Raw genomic sequence first — 18,110 nt, 5'->3', positions numbered from 1 at the left:
CTGGACGAACACAGATACAAGGGGTGGAAGCGCTCAAGGAAAAGGAAGGACTTGCATGTTCTGTTCATCAATATACAATTGCCAAATTGGGTGATAATGTGAGGATGTCAGTGTCAAAAATAGCAGTCCTGGCTAATACTGCTATCCCTAACAACCAAGGGGATAGTCCAGCTAGTGGTTGGGGGATGGTAATGTAGGAAGGCCAAGAATAAACTAAAAAGATATATGAAGGTAGTGGCACCGTTCTGTGTTAAAATACAACACCTCAATGTATATATGGCAACAAGGTATGAATAGCAGGCAAAGTGATGTGGTATATAGGTGGTGCTCACTGTTCAAAGGATATATAAAAAAGTCTTGGGCAAAAAATTGTGAAGGGAAACAGGGCACTCACCAACCAAAAGTAAAATTTTCAAGCTTTAATTCGTCATCATTAAAAAATGGCACTTAGACAGCATACACAATCGGAGATGGATTAAATGGAATGCAGAGACAATGAAGCAACGACCGTTTCGTGCTAGACGCACTTCATCAGGCTTCCCGGGGATCATAATGCACACCTTGGTAAATTCCCTGTATTTCTTGTCGATGTATGCTGAGTAGCACCAAAGAGCAATATTTTCTATAGGAGAGGTTCTCAGCATACACTATATAATTATTTCACAAGTCTTTTTAGCACCTTTATCATCCTCGATTTCAGGAATCCCACTATGGGCAAAATATTGTAGCAAAAGTGGTCCTCATACTTAATGTGATCATGGAGCATCACAATTGATGGTTTGGCCAACTTTCCTGCTGCTTCACTGTTTCTTGCAGATGGTTTAGCATGGGCTTGACTGTAACTGTCAGAGTCTTTGCCAAATCTGGGTCCAGGTGGCTAGCCACTGCAATAGCCAACTTTTATTATCAAAGAGCTGGTCAGAGTCTACCAATGCAACAGTAGTATTTTGGTTTAGCACCTGCTCTGAGGCTTGTATCATTTTGGCTCAGAATATTTATGTTTCCTCTTGCTCCATATCTGGCCTGGCTGCACCTCCAAGGAATCAATGCTCAGTATACGTTTAAACAAGATATGCATGTCTATCAGAACATAATTTGTGTCATTCCTTGTATTACAAATTGCTAGGACTTGGTTTATATCCAAGGGTTTATATTAATGTTGTATCTCCTTGTTTAGTGCAATGTATGATAGAGACATTCAGTCTCATGCTGCACTAAGTAAGAAGTTTCTCTTACTTATGTCCTGTTCATGGGCAGACTCTAGAGAATAACTTCTCCCATTTTGGTCTCTGTCATACTGGTTACTATGTTATTTATAAAGTACCTAAGTTTGGTATCTGCCTCATCTGCACACAAAGTGTGATGGATGACGCTCAAAACATCTGCAAACATAGGCTGTCAGAGGTTCTTAACAGCATTCCCAGCTGCCATCCATCTTCTTTGTCCACAAGTGACCTTTAAGGCTCCTCATGCAGTACGCTTCAATCCAGATAGCATGAAAAGGGATAGATTAGCTAATATCTTTGTTTTCTAAATCTGTAGCTTTAATTTATTAACTCTACGGTAAGCATGACATGTTTGATAAAAGTCTTTACCTTTTCAAGACTGGTTTGTCTACATTAACATAAGGACATTAATGAAATAATTCCTGTAAATGTCTGATGTGTTTCAGCGGTGTCTTTGTGACAGGAGGTGGAAGAACTGTCACGATCTATGATCAGATTCCAGGCAGTTTTCCCCAGCACACCTAATTAGTCTTGCAATCAAGAGACTGTCTCAACACTATTACCCATTAGTGCACTATTCCAGTCACATCACAAAGGTACATGTTTTACTACTATTCGAACATACTACATTAATGCTTTAATTCCCTGCCAATCAGACAAGTCTCTGAACTTTCCCTTTTTCTTACTGGGAATGTCTCCTGCATTTAGTTTTTGGTTTATTAATTAGATATAAGTTTGTAGAAGGGAAATTTAAAAGAACCCGCTGTTAGGATTGGGTCCCGCAAGTTGCTATCATAGCGCACAGTGCCACCTGCGGGTCAGTCTAACCATCCAGCTTTCACCTTACTGAACATGCTCAGACGTATTGGAGCTGCTCACAAGCTAAGTGCCATTTCTCCTCTATTGAGCATGAGTGGTGAGGTCATCACCACCGGCCCTATTGAGCAGGGACTTTCCTTTAAATAGTGTGAGCCGGGTGCTCACACTTTGATTAAAATCTCCTCTAAGTCCACGGAGTGAATGATAGTAGTTTCCAGGGATAGGCTCCAGTACTCAGGCAGGTGTCAGACTAGGCCTCTGTGGGGGGTTCCTCTGCTTCTCCTGGGTGCTGTTAGGTAGGGCCTGTAAACCCTGAACTGTTAGATCTACACCAGGGCTAGGAGCGGTAGACACTGTTCCAGCTTGTAGACCTGCAGCAGGTATGGTCTCTGAGATAGCCTATGTGTACTGTCTGACTTCATGTATGGCTCCTAGCTGTGTGCAGGAGCATGGGTGTTTGATGACTCCAAGCTGTGTGCAGGAGCATGCAAACTCCCCTGGTAACCCAAGCTGTGTTCAGAGTATGTTCTACCTTCCGTGGTGGCTTCTAGCTGTTGCAGAAGCACTCGTAGTTGTTGCACGAGCACCCCTAGCTGTTGCAGGGGCACGTGTGTGTGTTTGCTGGCCTGGGGTGAGTGTTAAACCTTGGCAGTCGTGTGTGTTTCACTTGTACTGGTGCACCTGGCCAGTGAGCTAAACTGGCAGGGTTTTAGTTGCACCTTGTTCACATGGAGTGTCGCACAGTACACACTGTTCACATTGAGTTCAGGCTGCAGTGTCTTTGCAGCTATTCACATTAAGTACCGCGCTGCAGTGTCTTTGCAGTAGTTCACATTGAGTTCGGACATACAGCCGCCCACCATTGGGTCTGTGGACCTCGCTGTAGTGTTCTACAGCTAAGAGGTTCTGTAGTTTAAAGAAAATATTTATATATATACACAGAACCGTAACACTTGGACTTGGATTGCTTAGCTTCCAGTACTGTTCCACCAACTGCTGTTGTGGGGTATCTAAATGGTCAGCGTGTCTTAGATGTCCTACTGTTATACCAGTACATTCCCCATAGTTCCTCCCTGCACGTTCTGAATAGACTGTACAGCAGGCTTTGTGTGTTTTATGGCGAAAGAAATGCGTGAGAAAAGGTAGATGCCAAAAAGAGGATAGTCAGCCTGTTTCAACTGCTCTACTAACCTGAATGACAACTGCAATATTTCAAAAAAATTTAATGTTAGAAGACACATAAAAGAAAATTTTCAAAAATACCACTTCATCTTTTAAATGTGTTACCATAAAAACTTGATATAAAGGGTACCTGAGTTTTCATGAAAAAGTTTAAATATCTGCAGGGTCTTATTATTATTGTTATTATTGTTTATATAGCACTATTAATTCCATGGTACTTTAAATTTGAGGGTTACATACAGTACACAGAATATACAGGTAGATATAATACTAACAGTGACCGACTGGCACGGTGGGGTAGAGGGCCCTGCCCGCGAGGGGTTACAATCTATGAGGGAAGGGGGTAGAGACAGAAGGAGAGGGGGAGACAGTTCAGATGGTGGTGTGGTGATAGTGTTATTGGAGGTTGTAGGCTTTCCTGAATAGGTGAGTCTTCAGGGCCTTCTTGAATCCTGTGATTGTGGGGATCAGTCTTATGTGTCTTGGTAAGGAGTTCCAGAGTATGGGGGATGCACGGGAGAAATCTTGGAGGCGGTTGTGTGAGGAGCGGATGAGAGAAGAGCAGAGTAGGAGGTCGTTGGAGGATCTGAGGTTACGTGTAGGCAGGTAGTGGGAGATTAGTTCAGAGATATATGTAGGGGACAGGTTGTGGATCGCTTTGTATGTTAACGTTAGTAGCTTGAACTCAATTCACTGGGCTATAGGTAGCCAGTGGAGGGACTGGCAGAGGAGAGCAGCCGATGAAGAACGGGGGGTGAGGTGAATTAAGCGGGCAGCGCAGTTTAAGGTGGACTGGAGGGGGCAAGGGTGTTTGCTGGGAGTCCATGGAGAAGGTTGTTGCAGTAGTCTAAGCGGGAGATTATGAGGGCCTGGACGAGCATCTTGGTAGTTTCAGGGGTGAGGAAGGAGCGGATTCTTGCTGGGCAGTTTGTTCTCTAGCTGTATAAGCTTCCATACATGATGTCAGTTTTTCTATTATTAGTAGCCCCCTTATTGCTGCAGCACATTTTACATTTATCTCAGGCTGTGGGTGTGTACAATAAAGAGAAGGCTGGCTCTCTCCATTACTACTACTATTGATTGTCATACATGTGATTCTGCCAGGAGTAGCTATAAATGGCAAACTAATAGCTAAGAAAAGCCCAACTAAACATAGCATAGCAGATACAGTGACACTTAACTGTAAATACAGGATATGAAGCAACTAAAAAGATCTCTGATGCAGAAAATATATCTCTAAGCACAATCATTTGGTAAAAGGAAAATGTTCGTTGTTGTACCGTGTTAGCCAGTGGGTTGGAAATATAAAAAAAAAAAAACATGAAAACTTGGTGATCTTTAGTAGTTGATACCTTTTTAATGGCTAACTCATAATGATGACAAATGGCTAACGTTTCGAAGCGCAAAGGCTCCTTTGTCAAAGCAAATTTAAAAACATTTTTGAAGGATGCATATATATATATATATATATATATATATATATACAGAGCAGGCACAAAGGGTGTTAGATTTCAGGAGGAGAGGGGGGGGTTTGTTAGTAGTTGGTGAGACAATGTAAGCAATTGGTGGAGACATTTGGTAGAGACAATGTGGTAATTGGTGGAGACAATGTAAACACTTACAGGTCCTTATCAGTTCACACGTAACTGTAAAAAGACATGAACCCCTGTGATGCATTAATCCCACACTCTAGTGTCTGAAACAGTGTCATGAATTTATATTCATGTATGCGCCTTTCTCTCTTAGATCTGAAATTCCCTCTCAAAATCAGAATTTTCATGTCATTGGTGATGTTGTGGTCCCCCCTGCAAAAATGTTTTGACATGGGAAGGTCAGATCTTTGTTCTTTAATAGTATGGCGATGTGAGTTCATGCGCAGTCTAAGCTGCTGTCCGGTCTCTCCAACATACAGATTTTCAGTGGAGCATTTGGTACACATAATTAATGTTATATTCCTTGTTCGAGTTAGGTATCTCTATCCTGTCAGTGGTCAGTATGTGGGGGCAGGTTTTGCACCTCTTATTTCCACATGGAAATGTTCCTGCGTTGGTTGGGGATGATAAAGAGCTACTGACCATTATACACTCACCGGCCACTTTATTAGGTACACCATGCTAGTAACGGGTTGGACCCCCTTTTGCCTTCAGAACTGTGTGGGATATGGGTGTTGGAACGTTGTCAAGGAACGTGAGGAGGTGCAGAACCAGTATATCTTTTATTGTGACCCTTCCCTCTTTCAGTGAGACACTGTAGCTTAATTGTTTGCAACATCAGCTAATATTTTTTAAGATAAAGGTGTCCTGCTTTACTCATTTTGCCAAACTCCAATATACATAGTTACATATTAATTATTTATATACATTTTCATAACCATCAATGCTATTTTGCTCTAAAAAGGCATCTAATCCTTTTTTGAAGCTGTCAGCTGTTACTGCTGTGATCAGCTCCTGGGGTAGGCTATTCCATAGATTCATAGTTTTTACAGTGAAGAAGCCTTGTTGGCGCTGGAGATTAAACCTTTTTTTTCTTTGCAGACGGGGGAGTGAATTCACCGCACTGTGCCCCCAGTGAAGAGCTATCGGTGCCAGTACTGTAGCTCTTCACTGTCAAAAGGGCGTTTCTGACAGTCAGTTAGGAACGCCCTTCCTCACAGTAGCGCCAATAGCACTCTACTGTTCACTGGGATGTTGAGCGATGCCAACTTCAGTGCCATGGCCAACTGCGCTAGGTTACGCGGTTGATCATCCATGGCGTGAACAACTCGATCGAGGTGGTCCCACAGATTCTCGATTGGGTTCAAGTCTGGGGAATTTGCTGGTCAAGGGAGTATGGTAAACTCATCCTGGTGCTCCTCAAACCATGCACGTACATTGTGAGCTTTATGACACATCACATTGTCCTGCTGGTAGATGCCATCATCATCTACAATTCGCATGTAGGTGGAAACATAGTCTACAAGGATAGATGCATACTTGTGTTGATCCATCGTGCCTTCCACAATGATGAGTGCACCCAGATGGCTGATGACACTTGTCTTCTGCGATTGGTTATTTAACGTTGACGTCAAAAGTAGGCGGTGGTTACATTAATATGACTAGACTGTGTATATAGAAAAAGCGTTCCAACATGTTTTTTTTTTAGAAGTTTTCACAAAGTTATACACTCACCGGCCACTTTATTAGGTACACCATGCTAGTAACGGGTTGGACCCCCTTTTGCCTTCAGAACTGCCTCAATTCTTCGTGGCATAGATTCAACAAGGTGCTGGAAGCATTCCTCAGAGATTTTGGTCCATATTGACATGATGGCATCACACAGTTGCCGCAGATTTGTCGGCTGCACATCCATGATGCGAATCTCCCGTTCCACCACATCCCAAAGATGCTCTATTGGATTGAGATCTGGTGACTGTGGAGGCCATTGGAGTACAGTGAACTCATTGTCATGTTCAAGAAACCAGTCTGAGATGATTCCAGCTTTATGACATGGCGCATTATCCTGCTGAAAGTAGCCATCAGATGTTGGGTACATTGTGGTCATAAAGGGATGGACATGGTCAGCAACAATACTCAGGTAGGCTTTGGCGTTGCAACGATGCTCAATTGGTACCAAGGGGCCCAAAGAGTGCCAAGAAAATATTCCCCACACCATGACACCACCACCACCAGCCTGAACCGTTGATACAAGGCAGGATGGATCCATGCTTTCATGTTGTTGACGCCAAATTCTGACCCTACCATCCGAATGTCGCAGCAGAAATCGAGACTCATCAGACCAGGCAACGTTTTTCCAATCTTCAATTGTCCAATTTCGATGAGCTTGTGCAAATTGTAGCCTCAGTTTCCTGTTCTTAGCTGAAAGGAGTGGCACCCGGTGTGGTCTTCTGCTGCTGTAGCCCATCTGCCTCAAAGTTCGACGTACTGTGCGTTCAGAGATGCTCTTCTGGCTACCTTGGTTGTAACGGGTGGCTATTTGAGTCACTGTTGCCTTTCTATCAGCTCGAACCAGTCTGGCCATTCTCCTCTGACCTCTGGCATCAACAACGCATTTCCGCCCACAGAACTGCCGCTCACTGGATGTTTTTTCTTTTTCGGACCATTCTCTGTAAACCCTAGAGATGGTTGTGCGTGAAAATCCCAGTAGATCAGCAGTTTCTGAAATCCTCTGGCCTACTACCGATTCATTGACGATATCCTAATCATTTGGACTGGGTCTGAACAACAGCTGAAAACCTTCCATGAACTATTCAACCATTTCCATCCCACCATTAACCTGACGCTCAATCACTCGTTCTCGGAAATAAACTTCCTAGACACAGTCATCAAGATACAGGACAACAAAATTGAGACATCACTGTATCGGAAGCCGATTGACCGACCAACTTACCTAAGATGGGATAGCTTTCATCCGAAACACATAAAGAACTCTATTGTGTACAGCCAGGCCATCAGATACCATCGCATATGCTCTAACCCTGCAGATAGAGAAGAACACCTCGGAGTCCTCAGAGACACATTCTGGAGGCAGGGTTACCATCCAAGAATGATTGATAACCAAATCACCAGAGCCACCAGGATACCAAGATCGGAGTTATTAAGATACAATACCAAACAGGAGAACAACCGAGTGCCCCTGGTTGTCACTTATAACCCCCACCTGGAGACGCTGAGAGGTATCACACGCAAATTACATCCACTACTACAAAAAGACAACCGTCTAACATCCATATTTCCGGACCCCCCTCTCCTGTGCTATAGACAGCCACCAAACCTCAGGAATATAATGGTCAGTAGCTCTTTATCATCCCCAACCAACACAGGAACATTTCCATGTGGAAATAAGAGGTGCAAAACCTGCCCCCACATACTGACCACTGACAGGATAGAGATACCTAACTCGAACAAGGAATATAACATTCCAGGTACCTTCACCTGCAGCACTTCCAATGTAGTATATTTAATTATGTGTACCAAATGCTCCACTGAAAATCTGTATGTTGGAGAGACCGGACAGCAGCTTAGACTGCGCATGAACTCACATCGCCATACTATTAAAGAACAAAGATCTGACCTTCCCGTGTCAAAACATTTTGCAAGGGGGACCACAACATCACCAATGACATGAAAATTCTGATTTTGAGAGGGAATTTCAGATCTAAGAGAGAAAGGCGCATACATGAATATAAATTCATGACACTGTTTCAGACACTAGAGTGTGGGATTAATGCATCACAGGGGTTCATGTCTTTTTACAGTAGCGTGTGATCTGATAAGGACCTGTAAGTGTTTACATTGTCTCCACCAACTACCACATTGTCTCTACCAAATGTCTCCACCAATTGCTTACATTGTCTCACCAACTACTAACAACCCCCCCCCCTCTCCTCCTGAAATCTAACACCCTTTGTGCCTGCTCTGTATATATATATATATATATCCTTCAAAAATGTTTTTAAATTTGCTTTGACAAAGGAGCCTTTGCGCTTCGAAACGTTAGCCATTTGTCATCATTATGAGTTAGCCATTAAAAAGGTATCAACTACTAAAGATCACCAAGTTTTCGTGTTTTTTTTTTTTATATAAGCACAATCAGGAAAGTTGTAATTACATAAGAAGCCAGAATAGTTACAAGTACATAGTAGATTACTTACATTGTAAGCTGTGAGAACTTGAATGTACTCAGTTTAGTGGACAGAATAAGATGTTGCTGACATCTGAGGAAAACCAGTCCCTCTCCTCTAGATGCAGTGTGTGAAGAGACAAGAACCATCTTACCTCCACTCAGTGTGAGTTCATCTTAGTCTGTAGGTAACTAAGTACAGAACTTCCCTAGTAAAAGGGAATGAACACAAAAAAAACTAAAAGAGAGACACCTATTGGCAGGATCTTTTTAAAGGTTTTTGAGGAAGAAAAACAGCAACATTTTTTGATATAGTAAATAACATTTTGGTCCAGACTCAGTTGCTCTCTTAAGTGAGACGAAATGGTCTAAAAAGTTAGTGCCCATTTAAATAACATGTCATTTTCTGATTATACCTTATTAATAGATATGCACATTAATTCTATTAGAGTAACAAATTTGAAATACACTCCTCAATATTGAAATTGCAACACCAAGAGGGAAATGTTGGAAATCACACCACCAATAGAAATGTTAATTATATGCAAATGGTAAAAAAGAAATGGAAAGGCACCTGGGATACTTTGGAGAAATGGTTGGACAGCTTGTTCCATGTCCAATATAATGTAACACGAAACTGTTAGTTTACCTGAATCAAAGACTAGAGGGGTCCGGCTACCATATATTATGCCACCCCACACCATAATCCCATAATTCATAATGTTCCCTTGTTAAGGACCCTTCATACATTGCCCATGTTGTCTCCAGACCAACCTCTGGCTATCATGGTGTCTGAATCAAAGACTAGAGGGGTCCGGCTACCATATATTATGCCACCCCACACCATAATCCCATAATTCATAATGTTCCCTTGTTAAGGACCCTTCATACATTGCCCATGTTGTCTCCAGACCAACCTCTGGCTATCATGGTGTCTTAGACAAAAGCAAGACTTATTACTGAATAGACCTCCATTGCCACCCATGGCATGGGCTGTGATGTACAATTTCACTTGCCACTCTTCCAAGCAGACAATGCATCCAACAAAAGGTTTGCCTCAAGGCATCTCTTGCTGTCATTCCAGTTCTATTACTTCTTTTTCTTGGTGACACTACAGAAAACTTAAAGCATAAATACAGTCATAAAACATTTAAGAACTTAATAGTAGAGGTCAATATGTTGTTGGAAAACACATATAAATTACTGCTGTTGTTTCACTCTGCTCTCCTGTGAGTCAGGAAGCTTTTCTGACTCTTGAAGGCAAGACTATATCACTCTACAGAATGAGGTAATAAATAAATTCACAGCCTCCTCCTCCCTCCCCTCTCCATAGAGTTCCTTGTGTGAGTATGGAGAGGAGATGGATTTCTATGTAAAGACAAAGTCATATGATTTTTTGTTTCGGATATGTGTATTCTATATTATGCACAACTTTTTATTGAATTTTCATTGAATTTGTGAGCGTCCTTTGTTGATACAATCTGATATTTAGTGCCTTCATTATTGAGATTTAGGCATTTTTGGTACATATGTATGTATAACAGTAGATTAGATTTCTCACTATCATATGGTGGATTCTACTGAGTATTATTTAAATTGTTTTTAAGTTTGTGTCCTCATGGGTTTTTCTATAAACGTTAATATCATTTTAAAATAATTATTGTATTTCTAGTATCTGAGACATGCTTTTTTTCTCTTTTGTTCCATTATTTAAGTTGTCTGCTACTGAGACACTTCTCTGCTACATACTGACACTGCCTGGTCTGTTGTGCCGCACACTGTGGGCACTGTGAAGTCAGGTGGAAGAAGAGGGAAAGAAGAAGCCTGTAATGTAGGAGTATGGTTATGTGACTGCAGGTGACGCTGGTATATAGAGGCAATTCGATTATAGATGACATATTAGTAAATAATTTATCATATGTTTTTAAACAATTTGTACATAGTGTTAAAATTTGGATTGGGAAAACCTTTTTAATCTTTCATTCATGACTGCGTATGTTTTAATCCCTACTATGTGGCAATGTTTATTTATCTGTGTCTGAAGACTGCCCCATTATGATATATTCAACCATTTATATGATGTCCTATAACTAAATCAATATTACTACACTATCTTCATCTTTAAGAATGATGTGTGTTAGACTGTAAAGAAACATTAGAAATATAAAATGTGGCACGTTTGTCCTTTTATATAAACATGTTACGAAGAAAAGCACAAAATAAAATTCAGTGTGACACCGTATTCAAGAAAATGATGAATAGGAACGAGATAAAAATATGTGACTCGGATAGGAAAGAAAATGTTAAGTGGCATGAGGAGACTGACGAAGCCTGACTATTCTGCTTTATCTGTGCTTTGCCATAAGGTAACCAGGAGACCTTTGTAGAATTGGATGCTGTCCAAGTAACGAATCACAGGTTGCAGAATATCATATGCCACAGAAAATACGGGCTTGTGTCTGGGGAAAAAAATCTCTGCATATTTTGTATTCCATCACAGAATTTCTTATAACTAGATGAATAATTGAGATATTAATTCCATACAGCAACACATTACATTTATTCGATCAATCATGGGAAGACGGGAGCATTGGTCCAGAAGTAAAGATAGCGGAAAACCTGGAACAGGCTTGTAATTTACATCAATATCACAAAATATTATACCATATGAAGTAGAACATAGTATTTTATGTAGAGCTTTGCTATAATGTACATACATCATGGATCTGAAAGCCTCTTTAAAATCTGTATTTATCCTGTTGATTTATCCCAGAGATAGATAACTCCTTCTTTAGTGAACATCCCTGTGTGAGGCATGATATACCATTATTGAGAAAGCAAGCCTTTTTATTTATGCATTGGCATCATATACAACGTCTTTCACGAGATAACCATGAAATGTTGCTAGAATTTATTATCTTATTTACGCATACACAGTAAGACTTCGTATATTACAACTAGGGCTAAGAAAAGTGAATCAATTGCCTATTGCAGCAACCAGCCATTACAGCCAATTGTTCATGTTATCTTGAAAGTTAGGGCCCTTTCACATGACTATATTTGGGCTAAGGAATACACTGAATTTATGGCATAATAGTGATTTATGATGCTATAAGCTTCAGCACTACTTTCCTGTACTCACAGCATCATGTAAGTGTTGAACAGTATAGCCTAGGTAGTTCTTATTTTACAAACAAGAATGGTATCATACATCACATCCCTGCAATCCCTATGCTAGGAATACAGTACTCATGCAATGTATTCACAGGAGTTAGTACTGCACTAGCTCTAACCTATTGGCCTACAACTCCGTGTGGTCACAGTTATCTTCTGAAATATAGGTACACTCTAGGTATGATTGTACCTGCTTGTGGAGTCGGCGGTTGTCAGTTGAAGTTGCGTGTCTGGTTTACACTGTGAGGTAAAATATTTCAGGTTCATTATGTTCCAGATACTGTACTGACTGCTGAGGCTGCTGCTTTTACTCCTGATATTTGTCACTGGCAGAGGAGGAGGAGCGCTGGCTGAATGAGGTGGACTGAGAGCACGCAGACGCCGTCCGGGTACACATGCGGCTGGCACTCCAGTGGTCTGCAGCAAGTTGGGTATATAGCCTATCCTGTTTATATTACAATTTTTCTTTCCTTTGGGCGGCAGGAAAGAATTTCTTATTTTGGCATTATAGCAAGGGTCTAGAACACTGCAGTCCATTCCTCTGCTTGATGCTATTAATACTCCTGTCGAAGTGTAAGCAGCAGAACATACAGTCTGCCATATCTGCCCACATGTGTACAAACCCTGGGCTTTTCATAAAGGTCATCATCATCTTGAAAGAAACAAAGGTTAGCCACCTCTCCTGGCTATGCCTGTGACATATCAAGGGCCCCGTCTGCATGCAAGGATTGTCTTCCTCCTTCTCTTCCAGCTAAGAAATTCTAGTTTCTCTACTATAATTACCTTGACCCAGATCTCCATCCTCCTCCAGTTCCATAGCTTCAACCCTGGTCAATGGCATTGACTAAGAGATGTGTTCTACCTATTCTTTCCCTTGTTGCACAAGTATAAGTGTTTCCTGGAAGATTTATAATAAAGGGATTACATCCCAAAAGCTGAAGTTCTCCCTGCTGACAAATTTGGTTGTCTCTTCAAAGGGCTTGAAACACACTTCCCTCATAAACCTTCAATGACAGATCGCGAAATAACACATTGCCCTATGGTCTACTGCATGAAGTAATCGTTCACCACTTTCTGCTGCTCACAGAGGTGCTCCACTATGTTTAAGGTGGAGTTCCACTGAGTTGGAACATCGCAGATTGTTTTGCGTCTGCCACATAAGGATGGCTGTAGTGGGCATTGACTGTTTGGCCATGAGGAACACCTCTTTTAAGCCACCATATATGTTATGCAGCAGACCACTAGATTCAGAATATGTACTATAAAGGGACAATGTGGTATTCGACGCAACTGCAAAGCAAAGCAGCCACGGCTGCTACAAGGGTACTTACACCACTGTGAATACCAAATATGCCTTCTTTTACAGTGATCAAACCAATGTACCTATCCTGATCCATAACTAGAAAGGTTTGCACTTCAAGAATATGAGAAATCTGACTGACAACTCCTACAGGAACATATAGTGTTAGAAAAGAGAGGGAACATATACAAAACAGAGTTAGGCTAAAGGCCCCACATAGCGAGCCGTAGCCAAAAAGCGCTGTTTGAAAAACCATAAAAAAATACATTGAAGTTTTTCCTGCAATGCTTTTCACAGAAAGTCCTCAGAGCACACTTTCTGCTTCTATTATACGTATACGAAAAACGCCATCTTTTACGTAGGTACAACTGACATGCGCAGTATTTGACAATGCAGTGTTTTTGAAATCTTAGCATATCCGCTGCAGATTTATTCTATAATGTGTGGATTCAATTAGCCAGAATCCCATCCACTTTTCAGGTACTGAAAAATGCTGCATTTTTTTTTTTACCGTCCCAGAAATTATGGTACGTGGGGCCCTAGCCTTGAACAGATTTATTAACATGAACCAAAGAACTTCAGTTGCTGCAATTCCCATATTGTGACAGACACATATGCAGTAACATATATCTGTTCTGCAGCATTAAACAAGTTTTACCTGTGATGCTATTATGATTTTTTTTTTTTTTTGCAATGCTCTTTGCTGCAAAATTGTTCATGGCCAAACATAATCCTAGTGAAGAATGAAAAGATCCGGCATCAAACACAAAAAATGAGAGGAATAAGAATGCATAGCTGAACTCTAAGCTCCCGAAATCCTTTTTTCCGGCCTTTAAACCTACAGCACATTTTACATTGATTTTCCCACAAATATTCATATTCACTTTTGATTCTCTTTGGTTCCAGCTAAGTCAGCAAATCCCCTAATTGCATTACTCATCTCTTACACCTTAATGTCTTCTTTGATATGATATAGGCTTGTTACATGGGAAAACCCATATCATTTCATGCTAGTGGGATTTTCCTGCATGCTAGTTAGATATATTATTGATGTGCTATTATGATATGCACTACTAACAGCTACAGCATGAAGCCACTTGAAAGATATCGGGAAAATGCATAAATGGCAATAACCTTCAAATCTGCTATTTGGAAGCCTTTACAAGAAATATTGCTCTGTGCATTGTCTACACCAATTTATTGTTGATGTAGAATCTATATATTATTACAGTCATCTTTATGCTGGCTTTGTTTTGCATTTAAAACTGCTGTGTATTTATAGGCTAGAACCACACATGTAGTATTTGTGACTAGTGGCTTACCTAGACACTCCTTGACCCCAGTGCATAATTTGTAATAGGACCCCCATTTATCAAATGCTTTTTATAATACTGGAGTATACCTGCATCCCCCATCCCCCCCACCCCCACCCCCACCCCCACACACACATACCATACTTTTTTGGTGAATTGTACATGGAGTTGTGACTTGTGTTCTTGCCCTCCAACATCAAACATATCCTGTTGTGTTCCGATGGCTTTTCTAGTTGTGTTAGGATCCAAGAACACTCATTCAAATTGCTCACCAGGTGGTATAGAACTCTGGTTTTTCTCCATAGAATTGAGTCCTCTATCTCTCATTGATGTTGGCATTGCGGCCTGTCCAAAGGGTCTCCCTTGCACATCTTTGTCAAGTGCCCCAACATTAGTCCCATCTGGGAGGCAATCGAGAGAGAGATTAAGTCCATTTGTCATGTTGATTTGAAGCTACGACCTGAAACCATTTTGCTTTGGGCATCCTCTCCCAACTTTTCTCCCAGACGGTCATGCCTTATCACCTCTCAGCCAAAATGCACTGCCATCAATAACCTATAGTAATAGTATAATAGCATGTCTGTAAGCTTTTACAGTGCTATTGTAAGCACTGATATCGCCCCACTGTGAGAAGGGGGGGGGGGGTCTTACAGCCTAGCACCAACACTGGGCTATGAGGAACACCACCCCCCCCTCCCCCGCTTACTGTACTCTTCTACAACCTTGTACTGTCAGAGGGAGTGTTCCATAAAGCTCAGCGTCATTGTTTTCCTTTTGCTATTCCACAGAGTATGATTGGAGGGATATAGAGGGATAAGGGACATTGTACAGAATCCCAATGGTGAGACCCAATGTGTTTAAGAGATGAATTCCATTCTTGGCACTGCCATTTAAATATGGTAGGATTATAAAATACCACTAGTGTCAGAAGCATTGAATTCACATTATTCAGCAATATTCCACCCATTAGACGGTTATGACACATTAAACTCATATGCCATAAACGTCTTTCAAAGGAAATGTTTTTTGTAATGCACTAAAACGACATTTAAATTAATATCTAGTAATAAATGTCTAGTAAGAAGCCTACTTAATGTCCTAAGTCCATTCTTAATGAAACCCAACAATTTATTCTTTGTAAATATACAGTATATGGTATAATATGGTATTTGGAATTCACGTGTGTAAATCGTTTGAATTCTTTTTTGGGCAAAACTGAGAATGGATCAAATAAGAGGTGAGGTATAAAGCTTTTTTCCTCAGGTTTCTCATTTTCGTTGGCAAATATGGGATAGGGTATGAAAGGTAACATAGTTTATCATTTGGGATCTCCATCAACTGGAGACTAACAGAAAACAACTACTATGAGTATATCTCCCTCCTGAATAATCTTGAATAAGTTAAACAAACAGCTCATTGACTTTAATGGGAGCCATGTATCTAAAGCTTTATTCACCCTGGGGTGGTGGCACTGAGTGGATTTGAACCCTTGCTATCAGGTTCATCTGCAGATTTCAGTCAATCCCTGGTGGTCCCAACAGAATTAAACTCCATATATTTGGACTAGAAAAAAGTCAAAAATGTTCAACAAAAACTGATAAACTATATAAATAAAAAAGTATACTGTAAGTTGGGCCAAATACTGATTTGGTTCCTGAGTGAATAGAACTGGGTGATGACAGATTTACAAGAAGACCTCCTTCTATAGCTTTAGTTCCCAAAAATTCAATGTCGTATGTGACTCTTTTTTAAAATCTTTCATTTACTCATCCCCTTCCAGGGCTTGTTCTCCTAAGACAATGACCAAGCCGTCACACTTGCCTGATGGTTTTCTAAATACAGGGGGCATCCAACTCCCACATGACATGTTTATCAACCCAGCTGTGTTATTTACAAAAGGAAACCAAAAATCCAATGAGCCATTTATATCCGATTAAACACAACAGAGACTTCCATCTCACGGCTACTGCAAATCATTAAAGAAACTGCAGATCTGTGTTAAATCCAATACTGAGGTTGTTTTGTGAGGAGTTCTTCAGCTGTGTTGCAGTAAGAAGGCTATACCCTGTGTTGCCCGAAGCCGCATGTATAAAATTAAAACTATCTCAGTAGTCTGCTCAACAGTGAGCACAGGGACTTACTTTGCAATCAAAATTCCCTTTCTGCTTCAACAACACTTATAATCCAATTTTCACCAGCAGAGATGAATAATGTCCCTCACCAACACTTTTCCACTGAATAGAGGATAGCAATCACACATATTGATTTCCCTTACTTCTTCTGTCTCCGAGCTTCCAAGGGGCTACTCGCAAACTCAGGCCTGTATTCTTTTTTCTCACCATGCTATATGATACAAGGTAAATAAGTGTCCTTGGAGAGAATGAAGCCAAAGTGAATAGATAACCCTTTACTTACCTAAAAATGAATGACGTTCTTTCGAAAACTGAGGAAAGACACTTTTTTTGCTTGGTAACATACACAACTGACTTGTTAAGTTCTGAGAAATGTGTTACATGCAAAATGTGTCAAGTCTTCACATTGTAACGGTGACTAAAGAGTAATGTGCTAAAAATAAAAAGTCACTGTATTCCTCCTAGGAGATAGGAGGCAGCGATGCTATGCATAGAACAAGCACTTATTGACAAGGCAAATTATAATTTAAGGAATACGTACGCTCCTATTCTAGTCCTATGTAATTTACCGTGGATTTCCTGCGTAGTTTTTAACTTCTTACCACCAAAATAAATGTTTAACTCTTATTCGCTGCAAGTGTTTAGTCTCTTAAAGAAACAGCTTACTTTGAAATTCAGGAGGAAAAAGCCAGAATTTATTGTATGTATTGTGCTTTGCAGGAAGAGTTTGCGTTTGTGTTTGGATGGCACCACTTTGTTTATGGGGAGACAAAGTGGGAAAAATTCAGCGATTCTACCGTTTCTTTTGCTGTGGGGGTATTTTTATGGCTTTCACCATGCAATATAAAAAACAAAAACCTTGAGAGTCTTCAGTAGTTGATACCTTTTTTAATGGCTAACGATGACAGATTACAAGCTTTCGAAACTCTTGACTTCTTCCTCAGCTTGTAATCTGTCATCATTATGAGTTAGCCATTAAAAAAGGTATCAACTACTGTAGACTCTCAAGTTTTTTGTTTTTTATATTTCATACCCACTGGCTAACACGGTACAAAAACAAACGTTTTCCTCATGCATTATAAATAATATGTCTTTGTAGGTCAATATGGTTGCACAGTTACTAATCTGATATGTTTTTTATTCTTCTCTACTTCCCACAATGAAAAGAAAATTTGTTCTTGATGCATTGGTTTTGATGCATTTTTTCATCCACGGAGCCATGAAATCACTATATTGTAAAGGTTGGTAAAGATTAGAGATGAGCGAACAGTAAAATTTCCGAGGTTCGATATTCGTTTCGAGTAGCCCCTCAATATTCGACTACTCGAATCGAATATCGAACCCT

Source organism: Leptodactylus fuscus, chromosome 1 (assembly GCF_031893055.1).
Source record: "Leptodactylus fuscus isolate aLepFus1 chromosome 1, aLepFus1.hap2, whole genome shotgun sequence".
NCBI lineage: Eukaryota > Metazoa > Chordata > Amphibia > Anura > Leptodactylidae > Leptodactylus > Leptodactylus fuscus.
Note: the sequence above shows the minus strand (reverse complement) of the source record.